This window comes from Triticum aestivum, chromosome 3A, assembly GCF_018294505.1.
Source record: "Triticum aestivum cultivar Chinese Spring chromosome 3A, IWGSC CS RefSeq v2.1, whole genome shotgun sequence".
Lineage (NCBI taxonomy): Eukaryota > Viridiplantae > Streptophyta > Magnoliopsida > Poales > Poaceae > Triticum > Triticum aestivum.
Window position 1 is genome coordinate 650,817,184 of NC_057800.1, and position 13,670 is coordinate 650,830,853.

Genomic DNA, 13,670 nt, shown 5'->3' on the forward strand with positions numbered 1-13,670 from the left:
ATCCATAATAATGCTTTTTGGAGTAATTCTAATGCCTTTTCTCTCATAATTTGCAAGGTACACACCAAGAGGGAGAATTCCAGCAGCTGGAAATCGGGACCTGGAAAAGCTAAGTCAGGCTACCTATTCTGCACAACTCCAAACAAGCTGCAACTTCACGAGGACATTTTTATGGATTATTTAAGAATTATTGGAGCAAATAGCTACCATAGGGTCCCACCAGGTGGGCACAACCCACCTGGGTGCGCCAGGGAGCCTAGGCGCGCCCTGGTGGGTTGTGCCCTCCTCGACCCACATCCGGTGCCCATCTTTTGGTATATACGTCATTTTGACCTAGAAAAAATAAGGGAGAGGACTTTTGGGACGAAGCGCCACCGCCTTGAGGCGGAACTTGGGCAGGAGCACTTTTCTTCTCTGGCGAAGCGATTCCGCCGGGGGAACTTCCCTCTTGGAGGGGGAAATCATCGTCATCATCATAACCAACAACTCTCCCATCTTGAGGAGGGCAATCTCCATCAGCATCTTCAGCAGCACCATCTCCTCTCACACCATAGTTCATCTCTTGTGTTCAATCTTGTTATCGAAACTATAGATTGGTACTTGTGGGTGATTACTATATGGTTTATTTGGTGGAAGATTATATGTTCAGATCCATTATGCTATTTAATACTCCTCTGATCATGAGCATGTTTATCATTTGTGAGTAGTTACCTTTCTTCTTGAGGTCACGGGAGAAATCATGTTGCAAGTAATCATGTGAATTTAATATGTGTTCTAAATTTTGATAGTATGTATGTTGTGATTCCCTTAGTGATGTAATGTGAACGTCGACTACATGACACTTCACCATATTTGGGCCTAAGAGAATGCATTGTGGAGTAGCAATTAGATGATGGGTTGCGAGAGTGACAGAAGCTTAAACCCCAGTTAATGCTATGGTTATAATTTATTCTTAATACTTTTCTCGTAGTTGCGGATGCTTGCGGGAGGGTTAATCATAAGTAGGAGGTTTGTTCAAGTAAGAACAACACCTAAACACCGGTCCACTCACATATCAAATTATCAAAGTAGCAAACACAAATTGAACCAATATGATGAAAGTGACTAGATGAAATTCCCATGTACCCTCAAGAACGCTTTGCTTATCATAGGAGACCGTTTTGTCCTGTCATTTGCCTCAAAAGTATTGTGCTACCTTGCTGCACTTTTGTTACTACTATCGTTACTTGCTCGTTACAAATTATCTGGCTATCAAACTACTCTCCTACTTACAATTTTAGCACTTGCATACATTACCTTACTGAAAACTACTTGCCATTTCCTACTGCTCCTCATTGGGTTTGACACTCTTACTCATCGAAAAGAGCTACAATTGATCCCCTATACTGGTGGGTCATCAGTCTCTTATCGAGGATTACATCGTCTTTTTCCACTGTCGAACATGGAGTGATTAGCTGCTCAGTTGCGAGGGCCTCGGATAGTGCCTCAAAGGCCAAGGATGCGGTTTTGTTTTTGGAGCGGAGTGCTATATCCGGATCACTGGTGATAGTGATGACTTTGTTGGGCCCTGGCATTTTGAGCTTCATGTACCCATAATGGGGTATGGCTTGAAAGCGTGTGAATACGTCCCGCCCCAATAGGGCATGATACCCTTTGTTGAAAGGTACCACATGGAAGAGCAACTCTTCGGACCTGTAGTTCTCTGGCGTGCCGAATACAACATCAAGTTTAATTTTTCCTGAGCATCGTGCTTCTCGACTGTGGATAATGCCTCAAAAGGTTGTACTACTTTGCTCGATGCGGCTCTTGTCCATTTGCATTTTCTCGAGCGTGTCCTCATAGATGAGGTTTAGTCCACTATCGTTGTCCATGAGCACTTTAGTGAGCCGAAAGCTGTCCATAATTGCGTTTAAGACAAAGGTGGCTGGTGCTCAGACTGATCGGGCCCTTGGTTCGTCATTGGCGGTAAAATTTATTGTCGTATCATTCCAAGGATTTAATGCGGCTACTTGGTTGACTTCAACGAGGTTATGGAGCACCCTTTTGCGCTGATTATTTGAAGGAAAGGTTTCGAAGACCGTAAAGACATCGAGAGCGTCATCCTCTGAAGAGTACTTCTCCGGGGTAGTGTTGGTGAGGATGGCCTCGCCGCTCTTAGCCACTTGCCGGAGTACCCAACAGGCCCCAAAGGATATGTGTTGGTTCGGTATTCGGCATAGTGTTTATCTGACAGGGCTTGTTGAGCAATTCGTCAAGGATAGTTCTATGTCCCGTGAAGGATTTGATTTTCTTGCCAATGAGAGATGATTAGGTGCCCCATAAGGGTGCATCCTTTTTGCTCATCCGGTGGGCTGCTTAAAGGCAGGAGGATACCATCGATCTATCTAGGCTTTCCAGGCACTTTCCATTGCACAGTACTTCTGTACTATGTGTGCCAAATCTACAAAGTGCAGTATGCGGTGGCGGCTAAGGACATTGAGGTTTCCCTCGTCCGTACTGTTGTGGTAAAAAACTGAAACCACGTCGTCGTCGCATCAATCTTTAATCTTGTTTTTACAAAGTAGGATTGCGAGAAGAGTAGGATTAGTAACCAGCACGAGGATCATTTACCCAGGTTCGGGCCGCGAGGATGCGTAAAACCCTAGTCCTGCTTTGGTGGTTGTATTTCAGAGAGTTCTTGAGCTCTCGAACTAGCTGTGGTGAGTGTGTGGTTCGAAAAGGCCGAATCCCTCTCCAGTATGCCATGGGCCTCCTTTTATAGTCGAAAGGGGCTGCCACAGTGGCACACAGGAGGTGGAAAGGCACATAGTGCTATGAGCTTATCGCTCGTATTACAGGACAAGACGCATTTAATGCATCGCTTAGGTGTCCCCTTGGTTTATTGGGGATGGGAACGAGGCCCGTCCCGTCCGTCGCCACTCCACCTTGCTGCAACACGTGCCCTAGTCAGCGATGCGTGTGGCGCCATGTAGGCAGGCAGGCAGCTGAGGTGGCGCGGTGGCAAAGCCTTCACGAAGATCTTCATGCCGCCACGCAGCCTGTCGGGGAAACTGATCCACGAACACCTATGGGGACCGGGCCCCTTTCGATTCGGTGAGGGTGGAGGTCGAGCACAGAGCAGATCGAGGCAGTACACGCGAGCAGTTTTACCCAGCTTCGGGCCGCATGGATGCGTAAAACCCTACTACTGCTTGTTTGTGTGTATTGAATTCTTGCTCAGGAGCGAGGGACGCTGCCAGACCGAGCGTGAGAGTGTTCTTGATGTTTCGAATGAGCCGAACCCCCTCTACGTTGCGCTGGGGCCTCCTTTTATACTTTCAAGGGGTCACCGACAGGTGGCAACGTAGACTAGAATTGTAAAAATGGAAAAGGATGCGGTAGGTGCAACTACCGCTACTATGGACACAGTGCACCCTACCTAACTCTGACGGCAGGGGACAAGGTTATTGAATGCCCGTCTGGGTTGCCTAAACAGTGCAAAAAGTGACCGTTAGGAGCGCCACCGTTTGCCACGATGGCCTCCTCTTCATCTCTGCTTGCCACCGCGTACCCCTGGCTGCACAGGTTCCCGCCACGCGCCCCTGAGAAAGCCTCATGGCGACACGCGGGCGGGTGCGCTGGAGCGCAGGTATGGGGTGGCAGCTGGCCCCCGACAAGTACCTTGCCGGGGTCGTCGTCTTGTCGCGTCCGGAAGCTTGTCGCTCACCGGACCTTGTCGGGACGTGCGGTGCATCGCGGCAAGTTTCTTGAAGTGCCGTGGTTGGCCTTCCCGGCAAGCTCCTCTTGCCGGGGCCTTGTCTCTTCCCGGCAAGATCCTCTTGCCGGGGCCTTGTCTCTTCGTCTTGAATGCTTTGTTCTTGAATGGCTCCAAAGGAACCCACGGAGGACTCTGGTGGTCGTCAGGCAAGCCTTGCCGCGCGGCGCTGCAACTGCCCGTGCACAAGTTCGGGATACTAGGGTACCCCTACTCTAGTACACCGACAGGAGCCCCCAGGCCTGGGCCACACACGGTGCCGAGCGCTGTTGGGCCAGGCCCAAAACAGGGCACGGGCATGCGCGTAGCCTGGGTTATGCCGAATCTAACTCCGTATCACCGCACCCCCCGCAATGGCACGCGTCAATCACGGCGTCGTGGGGGAGATCGTGGGTGGTTCTTTATTCGGAAAGAGCGCAATGTCCACCCCCTCCTCCTTATAAGCAGGGGAAACAGGGGTATTTCCCCTATCTTCATCATTCGCTACTGCAATCTCAGAAACCTCCGCCGCCCTCCTCCGCTTCCAAGGTCGAAAGAGAGCAGCGCTCCGCTCCCGTCGCCGCCGCCACTATCAGCGCCGTCGATCTCCCCCACCGCCTCCGCCATGGCTCCGAAGCCCGGAAAGGGGAAGGCCGCGAAAGCTGTGAAGTCGACCGAAGCACAGCGGCTTGAGGCGCTGCAGAAAGAGCGGGCCAACTTCCTCCCCGAGCTCTCCGTAAAGGATCTGAGGGAGTGGTACTATCTCTTCTGGTCGACGGAGACACGGGCGCATCCGCGCACCAAGGTACTCTCCGCCATCACCTCGCAAGAAGCTCCAGTTGGCGGGTACCCTTTCTTCGCCGTGTTCTTCTACTGCGGGCTCTGTCCGCCATTCTCTGATTTCTTCTGTGATATCATGAACACCTACGGGCTCCACCTCCTTGATTTTACCCCCAACGCCGTCTTGACCATGGCAGTTTTCGCCCATCTATGCGAAAACTTTGTCGGAGTCCACCCCAACGTAGCTCTCTTCCGCCATTTCTTCATGCCCCGTGTCGAGAGAGGGGAAACCCTTGCCGGGGGGATCGCCTGGATCTCGCGAGCCGGCAAGAAGGAGACCTATCGGGAGGGGGAGCTCCGCAACAAGTGGGATGAGTGGAGAGCAAACTGGTGCTGGGTTGTAGAGGAGAACCCGCAGCTGTTCACGGCCCTGCGCCAAGCCCCAGCAGTGCGAGGCAATGATTGGAGCGCTCTATCCGCGGACGATGACAAGTTGAATATCGCCACCACCCTAATCTTGCGCCTCAGGCTTGCCGGGTTGACTGTAGGAGCTGTCGACGCAGATTTCCTTCGCCGGCGCATCGCCCCTCTGCAGGCGAGGGGGAGACCCGCCTGGGAATTTGGAGGCCCGACAGACATCATGAGGTTGCGTGCAGGCCTCAACTTCAATTTCACCGTCATAGAATTGGACGGGATACTTAAGGAAATATTCAAGCACGACCCGCAGCATCCCGAGTGGTTCAGGTTGCCAGCAGGCGTCGTGCCTCTGTGTAACAACTCCTCGCGCGACCGCATCTGCGCAATGATGCCGTTGTGTGACTCGCACGGGATCGCTCCAACTTGGCAAGAGCCCACCGGCGACGTCGTGCAACAGTTCTTCGATAGCCTAGTGGAGGTGGCGGTCAATGCTGATGAGAAGAAGCTCCTCACCCGCGACACCACTGATCAAGAGATGGAGCGCATCGCCACCAGGGCGGAAGAGGCGGCGGCAGCCGCGGCCGTGGGTGAATTCAGGTTCATCGTGGAGGAAGCGGACGCGGCGTTGGCGATGAGTCTTGCCGAGCGGGAGCAGCCCGAAGAGGAAGAAGAGCTCACCGCGCCCGACGCCGAGTCGAACGAGCCCGCCGAGGGTGCGAGCGGCCCGCCATCTCCGAGGAGCTTGCCGCGAGCAGGGCCCGCAGCGCAGCCCCCAGAGCAGCCAAGAAGGCACCTCCGCAGGTTCGGCGATGTAGCAGGGCGGCAAGTGGGCCAACAGCCGCAGCGTCGCGCGACGCACTCTACCGCGGCAAGTACGGTTGCCGCGGGAGCGCCTCCCGCTGCAGCGACAACTGAAGCGGGGCCGTCTCGGGCTGGCGCCGCAGCCCCCGCCAAGCGGTCAAGGGATCCCACCCCTCCACCTCGTCGCGCTGGAAGTGGGCCGAACTTCGACCTCTCCACGCCCAGCTCCGACGAGGAGGAAGAAGAAGAAGAGTAAGATTCCCTTGCTTGTTCTTGTAGTTCTTCAACTTGCTGATTTTTCTTCTCGGATACTTGTTTGATTTCTCCTTCTTCTCCGGTCGTTAGACCCACCCTCCGCGGATCCGATGGAGACCGAGGCGGGCGGCGAGGAGGATGCGCGTGGCAATACTGATGATGCCGCGGCCACCGAAGAAGGAGCCGGCGCTGACGTGCCCGCCGGCGAAGAGGCCGCCAAGGCTGCCGCCGAGGAAGCTGGCGGGGGATCTGGCGATCGCACTGACGGCCCTGAGGCCGTAGGAGCGTCAGGCGCTGCACCGACCGCCGATCCCTCCGCCGCTGCCGCTGCGTCAGGCTCCGAGGAGCCCCAGCCCGGCGCCTATCTAAAGGCTGGCGAGGGCATCTTCATCAAGCTCCCCTGGGCGTTGAGCTCCAGGGCGCCGATGGAAGGAGAAGCTCTAGATGGGGAGGTGCTTGCCTCCGCCGGGTTGTCGATCGTCGACGCGCCGGGAAGCAGCAGCGACGAGCCCGAGGAGGAGTGGCTGCTGCGGAGGCTGCTGGCGCTCTACCGCGCCCGCCAAGTCAAGTTGGAGTCCCGGGAAGCGCTTATCGTGAGGGCGAGCGTGGACATAGAGAAGCGTGCGGAGGAGCTCCGGGGTCTTCGCCAAGAAACTCTCCGGGCCTTGGCGGAGGAGCGGGAGCAGCTTGCTGAAGAGCGGAAGGCCTTCCTCCTTGAGAAAGCTGAGGCTGAAGAGCAGCAGCGGCTCACCGGCGAGAAACTGTACGCGCGAGAAGGCGAGATGACTCAGCGGAAGTGAACCTCGACAGCCACAAAGAGGAGCTTGCCGCGGGCGAACGGGCACTTGGCGGGACGCTCCAAGAGGCAAAGGATGCGGCTGCGGCTGCCGAGGCCGCCAAGAAAGAATTGGAGGCAAAGGTGGCGCAGCTAGAAGCTGATCTGAAGGTTGGTGGCGAAGAGCTTGCCGCCCTCAAGCTAGAGCGCGAGAAGGACGCCCTTGCCCATGGTGAGCTGCAGGGCCGACTCGCCGAGAGGGGCAAGGAACTGAGCGCCGCCAAGGATTCCAACGCCGATCTGACGCTGAAGCTGGCCACCTTGATGGAGATGTTGGACAGCGCCAGGAAACGGGAGGCAGACTTGAAGAAAGACATCAAGGCCAACGATGCGTTGCTGGCGAGGGCCGCCGAAACCCAGAATCTCCTCAGAGATACCGTGGCGCTCTGGACGGAGGGCCTCGTGAACGTTGTTGCAGTCATTGAAGAGGAGCTGGTGCAGTTGGGGGTGGAAGGCTTCGGGTATTGCTCCGACGAGGATCTCCAACCCAGTGCCAAGCTCACTCTGTTCTTCAAGGGCGTGGCGACGGCTCTCCAGCAGCTCCAGGAACGGATCCCAAAGCAGCTGGCCGACGAGTCACGCTCGATTTGTGCCGGAGTTCTGGAGAAGGTGCTGGTGAAGGTGGCCTTCCGCAATCCAGGCCTCAACCTCACCAACATCCTCAAGAGGCTGCCGGCGGACGCTGATCTTGACGCACTTAAGGCCCTCGTCGCACCCATTGTGGACAGGGTGAACGAGGTCAAAAGGGTTGACGGCGGTCGCGTAGATTAGGCCGCGCACTTCTTCTTTCCTTGTCGCTGCCAGCCATGTCACGGGAACACTTTATTAGAGGCGCGACAAGTTATTTTTGTAATATAGCTTTGCTCTATGGAATGATTGCAATGTTATTCCCTTTACTTGATCCCTCCCTTTGTATGTCTTTTTACCCTACGCTTTTAGGGAACTTGCCGGTGTAGACACCTAGGCCGCGAGCGCTGAGTGCGGGACGTCAGCAGCCTGCTGGCGGCGCCGCTACCGGCAAGAAACCTTGTCGCAACTAGTTGTAGCTTACTTAAGTTGCTGAGCGAACTCGAAACAAAGTAAGGGCTCTAGCGGCTCACTTAAGTTGCTGAGCGGACTCGAAGCAAAGTAAGGGCGCTAGCAGCTCACTTAAGTTGTTGAGCGGACTCGAAACAAAGTAAAGGCGCAACTAGCTACGAGTTGGTTCCTCCGCGCACAGGTTTTCCATACAAAGTGCGGTCGTTCAAGGGAGATAACTTAAAAAAAATTTGATTGCTCAAACTTTGGCAACTTAGCTTTTTTGTCGTCTGCTTCCCGGCAAGGGGAAACTCTCTTGAACGGCCCGTTCCACACCATTATCTTTTCCTCCCCCCCCCCCGGCAAACCTTGTGGGCGATGGAACCTTCTTTTCCTTTAGAAGAAAAAGAAAGAAGAGAAAATAATAGTATGGAGCTCTTCGGCTCGTTACTGCTTACCGGATGTAAGTGCTGCACAAAGTGTCAGATAACATATGCGAAAAAGGATTATAGCATAAAAAAAAGCTGACAAGATGTGCAGGGCACATGAACTTTACTGGTGCACGGGGTTTGCGCCCAGCTTTGTACAAAGGATTACATGGAATAGCGGCAAGACTTGTACAAAAGGTGGTTGCCGGAAAAGCTTCCGGCAACCGCGCCCTACGGGTAAAACTTACGAAGATGTTCTATGTTCCAGGAGTTGCTCACCGGAATGCCATCTTCGGTCTCAAGGCGGACAGCGCCAGGCCTCGTGACTCGTCTTACCCGATAAGGGCCTTCCCACTTCGGCGTCAACTTGTTGGAATTCTTGGCGGACTGAACGCGCCGAAGAACAAGGTCGCCTTCCTCGAAGCTTCTGGCTTTAACTTTGCGGCCATGATAGCGGCGCAAAGCTTGCTGGTATCGAGCAGCTCGTACAGCAGCCTGAAGACGATCTTCCTCAAGGAGCAGCGCGTCGTCTTGCCGCAGCTGCTCTTGCTCAAGCTCATCATAAGCGAGCACTCGAGGTGACCCATATACGAGTTCCGTGGGGAGAACTGCCTCTGCTCCATAGACTAGAGCGAAAGGTGTCTGGCCAGTGGCTCGATTTGGTGACGTTCTGATTGACCAAAGAACCACCGGCAGCTCCTCGATCCAGTTCTTTCCGCACTTGTGCAGCCTGTCGAAAGTTCTGGTCTTGAGCCCGCGCAGCACTTCAGCATTTGCCCTCTCTGCTTGACCGTTGCTTCTCGGATGAGCAACAAAAGTGAAGCAGACCTTGGCGCCAAGGTCTTGGACGTACTGCATGAAGGTGCGGCTCGTGAATTGCGTGCCGTTGTCGGTGATGATCCTGTTAGGGATCCCGAAACGGCATACAACCGACCTGAAGAACTTGACTGCTGACTGTGCTGTCACCTTCCTCATTGGCTGCACTTCCGGCCACTTTGTGAACTTGTCGATTGCGACGTACAAGTACTCAAAGCCCCCGACAGCTCGGGGGAAGGGGCCGAGGATATCGAGCCCCCAGACCGAAAATGGCCAGGATAAAGGGATCGTCTGGAGAGCTTGAACTGGCTGGTGTATCTGTTTGGAGTGGAACTGGCACGCTTCACAGTTGGTTACTTGTGCAGTTGCATCCTGGAGGGCTGTCGGCCAAAAGAAGCCTTGCCGGAAAGCCTTGCCGGCAAGTGCCCTTGCGCCTATGTGGTGGCCACATATGCCCCCATGTATCTCTGCCAACAGCTTTTGTCCCTCTTCCTGGCGAATACACTTCAATTTCACACCGTTGAGTCTTATTCTGTACAGTGTGTTGTGGACAAACTTGTACATACTTGACTGCCGGGCTACTCTTTCCGCTTCTTCTTGCTCTTAGGGAAGCTCTCCTGTCTGAAGGAAATGGAAAATCTGCTGTGCCCATGCTGGAGCTTGTGGCTCGACAACAAGGACTGAAGGCGTATCTGCTGCTGCGGGAACATCCGCTCCTACGGCAAGGACTTGCGGCCCTGCCGGAGCTTGATGTTCCCCGGCAAGCTTGCCGGAGCAAAACTTGTCGGGAGCGTCTGCTTCGACGGAACAAACCATAAGGTTTGCCAGAGCAGACTGCCCCTCAACATCCTTGGTGTTGATCTTGGGGACTTTCTTGGCGGCGGCTTCGGGGAGCTCTGCCGGAAAGTAGTCACCGGAAACCAACTTCCTCTTCTTGCTTTGTTCAGTTGATGGTGTTATGGATGGTTGAGTCAACTTGAGCACAAAGATCCCTGGTTCCACAGGTACTTTTAGTGCGGCGCACTTTGACAGGCCATCAGCAATGTCATTCTGAGCTCTTGGGATATGCTCCATTTGTAGGCCATCAAAGTGCTCTTCTAGCTTCCTCACTTCATCAGCATATGCTTCCATCAATGGACTCTGGTAATTCTTGTTCACTTGGCGGACGACAAGCTGTGAGTCACCCCTGACAATGAGCTTCTTGATCCCAAGGTCTGCTGCGATTCTGAGACCGGCAAGCAATCCTTCATACTATGCAGTATTGTTGGTTGCTTGCTCTTTGGGAAAGTGCATCTGGACTACGTACTTGAGGTGCTCTCCGGTGGGTGCGACAAGCAGCACGCCTGCACCGGCACCTTGCAGCGAGAAGGCACCATCAAAGTACACCAGCCACTCCTTGCTTGTCTCTTTGACGGGGATGCTTGTCTCTGGAATTTCTTCGTCTGGGGTTGGCGTCCACTCTGCTATGAACTCTGCCAATGCTCTGCTTTGGATAGTTGAAGTGCTCTCAAACTTGAGGCCAAAGCTTGATAGTTCCAGCGCCCACTCGACAATCCTGCCTGTTGCTTCTGGATTCTGCAGTATCCTCTTCAGCGGAAAGCGAGTGACAACTGTGATCTCGTGTGCCTGGAAGTAATGGCGCAGCTTTCTCGAGGCCATGAGAAGGCCGAAAAGCAATTTTTGCAAACCAGAGTACCTCGACCTAGCCCCCTGGAGAAGGGAGCTGACAAAGTAAACTGGGCGCTGCACCATCTTCTTCTGCACCTCCTTGCACGTCTGCGCTGATTCATCTTTGTCGGGACCAGAGCTTGTCGGAGAAGCCCCCTGCTTGTCGCTGGATTCACTTGTCGCAGTCGCTGGCTCATCATCCGCCTCCCTCTCCACTACTAACGCAGCACTAACCACTTGATTGGTTGCCGCTAGGTACAGCAGCAACTTCTCTTGTTGCTTAGGTGCGACAAGTATTGGAGTGGAGGACAGGTACCTCTTCAAGTCCTGCAGCGCATCCTCCGCTTCCGGAGTCCATTTCATTGGACCTGCCTTTTTCAATATTTTGAAAAACGGCAGGGCGCGCTCAGCAGACTTAGAGATAAACCTGCTGAGAGCAGCCACGCAACCGGCAAGCCTTCGCACATCCTTGACGCGCTTCGGTGCTTCAATCTGCTCGATGGCCTTGATCTTGTCGGGGTTGGCTTCAATTCCCCGCTGAGACACAAAGAACCCGAGAAGCTTGCCGGAAGGGACTCCAAACACGCACTTCTCGGGGTTGAGCTTGAGGTTGATCTTGCGCAGATTTGCAAAAGTTTCTTCTAAATCTTGGATCAGGGTAGCCTTGTCCTTACTCTTGACCACTATATCATCCATGTAGGCTTCCACATTTCTGTGTATCTGTGGCTCAAAAGCGACATGGACTACCCTTGCAAATGTTGAACCAGCATTCTTCAACCCAAAGGGCATCCGTACAAAACAGTATGTGCCGCAAGGGGTGATAAATGCGGTTTTTTCCTCATCCTCTTCTGCCATGAAGATTTGATGGTATCCTGAATATGCATCAAGAAATGAAAGCAAATCACATCCAGCTGTGGAGTCAACAATCTGGTCAATGCGCGGCAAGGGAAATGGGTCTTTGGGACAAGCTTTATTGACATCAGTGAAGTCTATACAAAGCCTCCATTTCCCGTTCGCCTTGCGCACGACTACAGGATTGGCCAACCACGTGGGATGGAGCACTCCTCTGACAAGGCCTGCTGCTTCCAATTTCCTGATCTCTTCTGCAATGAACTCTTGGCGCTCCACTGCCTGCTTCCTGACTCTCTGCTTGACGGGCCGCGCATGAGGACAGACGGCGAGGTGGTGCTCAATTACTTTCCTGGGAACACCGGGGATATCAGACGGTTGCCATGCAAACACGTCGACATTCGCCCGCAGGAAAGCAACGAGCGCGCTTTCCTATTTGGGGTCAAGCGTGGCACTGATGGTGAAGGTACCACCAGTGCCGTCCTCCTTGGCGGACACCTTCTTGGTCTCGGGTGGAGCTGCCATCGTCTTCTTGCACTTGCCGGTGGAGCTCGATGGTGCGTCCTCGACGGTAGCGCAGCACTCCGAAGAGGTGCGCTTGCCGGAGTGGGCATCAGAGCTCTTGCCGGACTTTGTCTTCTTCTTCCCCCCGGGAGCTTCAGCGGCAAGTGTGTTGTGATCAGCTGCGGCTGCTGCTTCTCGGTAGATCTTGTCAGCGCAGATAAGGGCATCCTTCTTGTCGCCGGGGACAGAGATGACACTTATCGGGCCTGGCATCTTGAGCATGTTGTATGCATAGTGAGAGGCTGCCATAAACTTGGCGAGCACTGGACGGCCAAGGATCCCATTGTAAGGCAATGGAAAATCGGCAACGTCAAATGTGACCCTCTCAGTTCTGAAATTCAGCTCGCTGCCAAATGTGACCGGCAGCGTGATCTTCCCCTTCGGCTTGCTCCTTCCCGGGTTGATTCCTTGGAATGTTCCGGTCTCTTCGAGTTCGCTGTCGGGGATCTGGAGTTTCTGGAGCACAGCGGAGGAGATCAGATTCAAGCCGGCCCCGCCGTCAACTAGCATCTTAGTGACCTTGAGGTTGCGTATTGTTGGTGAAACCAACATCGGCAAACACCCGACCGCAGTTACGCGATCAGGGTGGTCCTCAATATCAAAGATGATAGGCGTGCTGGACCATTTCAGAGGCCTGCGCGACTCGACGGGTGGTTTTGCTGTGTTAACTTCACGCACCCACTGCTTGAGCTGACGGTGCGAGGTATGCAGAGAAGCACCACCGTCAATGCACAACACCTCTGTGGCTTTCTGGAACTCCTGCTCATCAGCCTCCTCATCATCCATGTCTTCGTCGTCGTCGTCATCTTCATCCTTGTCGCGGCCGCGGGGAGGTCTGTCTCCTTGCCGCTGCTTGGCCTTGCCGCGGCGTCCTCCTCGGCCGGGACGTTTCTTGCCGGATCCACCAGTTCCTTCTTGGGCCTTCTCCTTGTCGCGCCGCTCGTATTCAGCTTTCTGTTGCTCAACAAGCTGTTCGACTTTCTTGCAGTTCTGGAGATCGTGACCCTTGGTGCGGTGAATCTTACAATACTGCTTGCCGGAGCTGTCCTGCTTTTCGGTGGCCGGCACAGGCTGGGCCTTCTTGTCGGAGCCACCAGCTTTAGCTTCCTTGGCGCCACCTCCGTTGCCGGTCTGCTCGACAGCTAGCACTTCCTTGCCCTTTTTCCTTCTGTTGTTCCGCCGCCGGCCTTTCCTTGTCGGGGCGGCATCCTCACTGTCGGATCCTCCTGCTCATGTACTCTCTCCGGGGAGCCTCCTCCCCTCTTCAGCGCGTGCACACTTGTCGGCCAGGGCGTAAAGCTCGCTGACGTCTCTGATCTTACACATCGCCATCTCCTCCCTCATCCTTCTGTTTCACACGTTCTGATGGAACGCGCTGATGATCGCGGCGGGGTGGACGTCTGGGATGTTGTGCTGTACACGGCTGAATCTCTGAATGTACTTGCGCAGTGGCTCTCCTTCCTTCTGGGCGAGCAGATGAAGATCGCTCTCTTGGCCATGTGGCTTG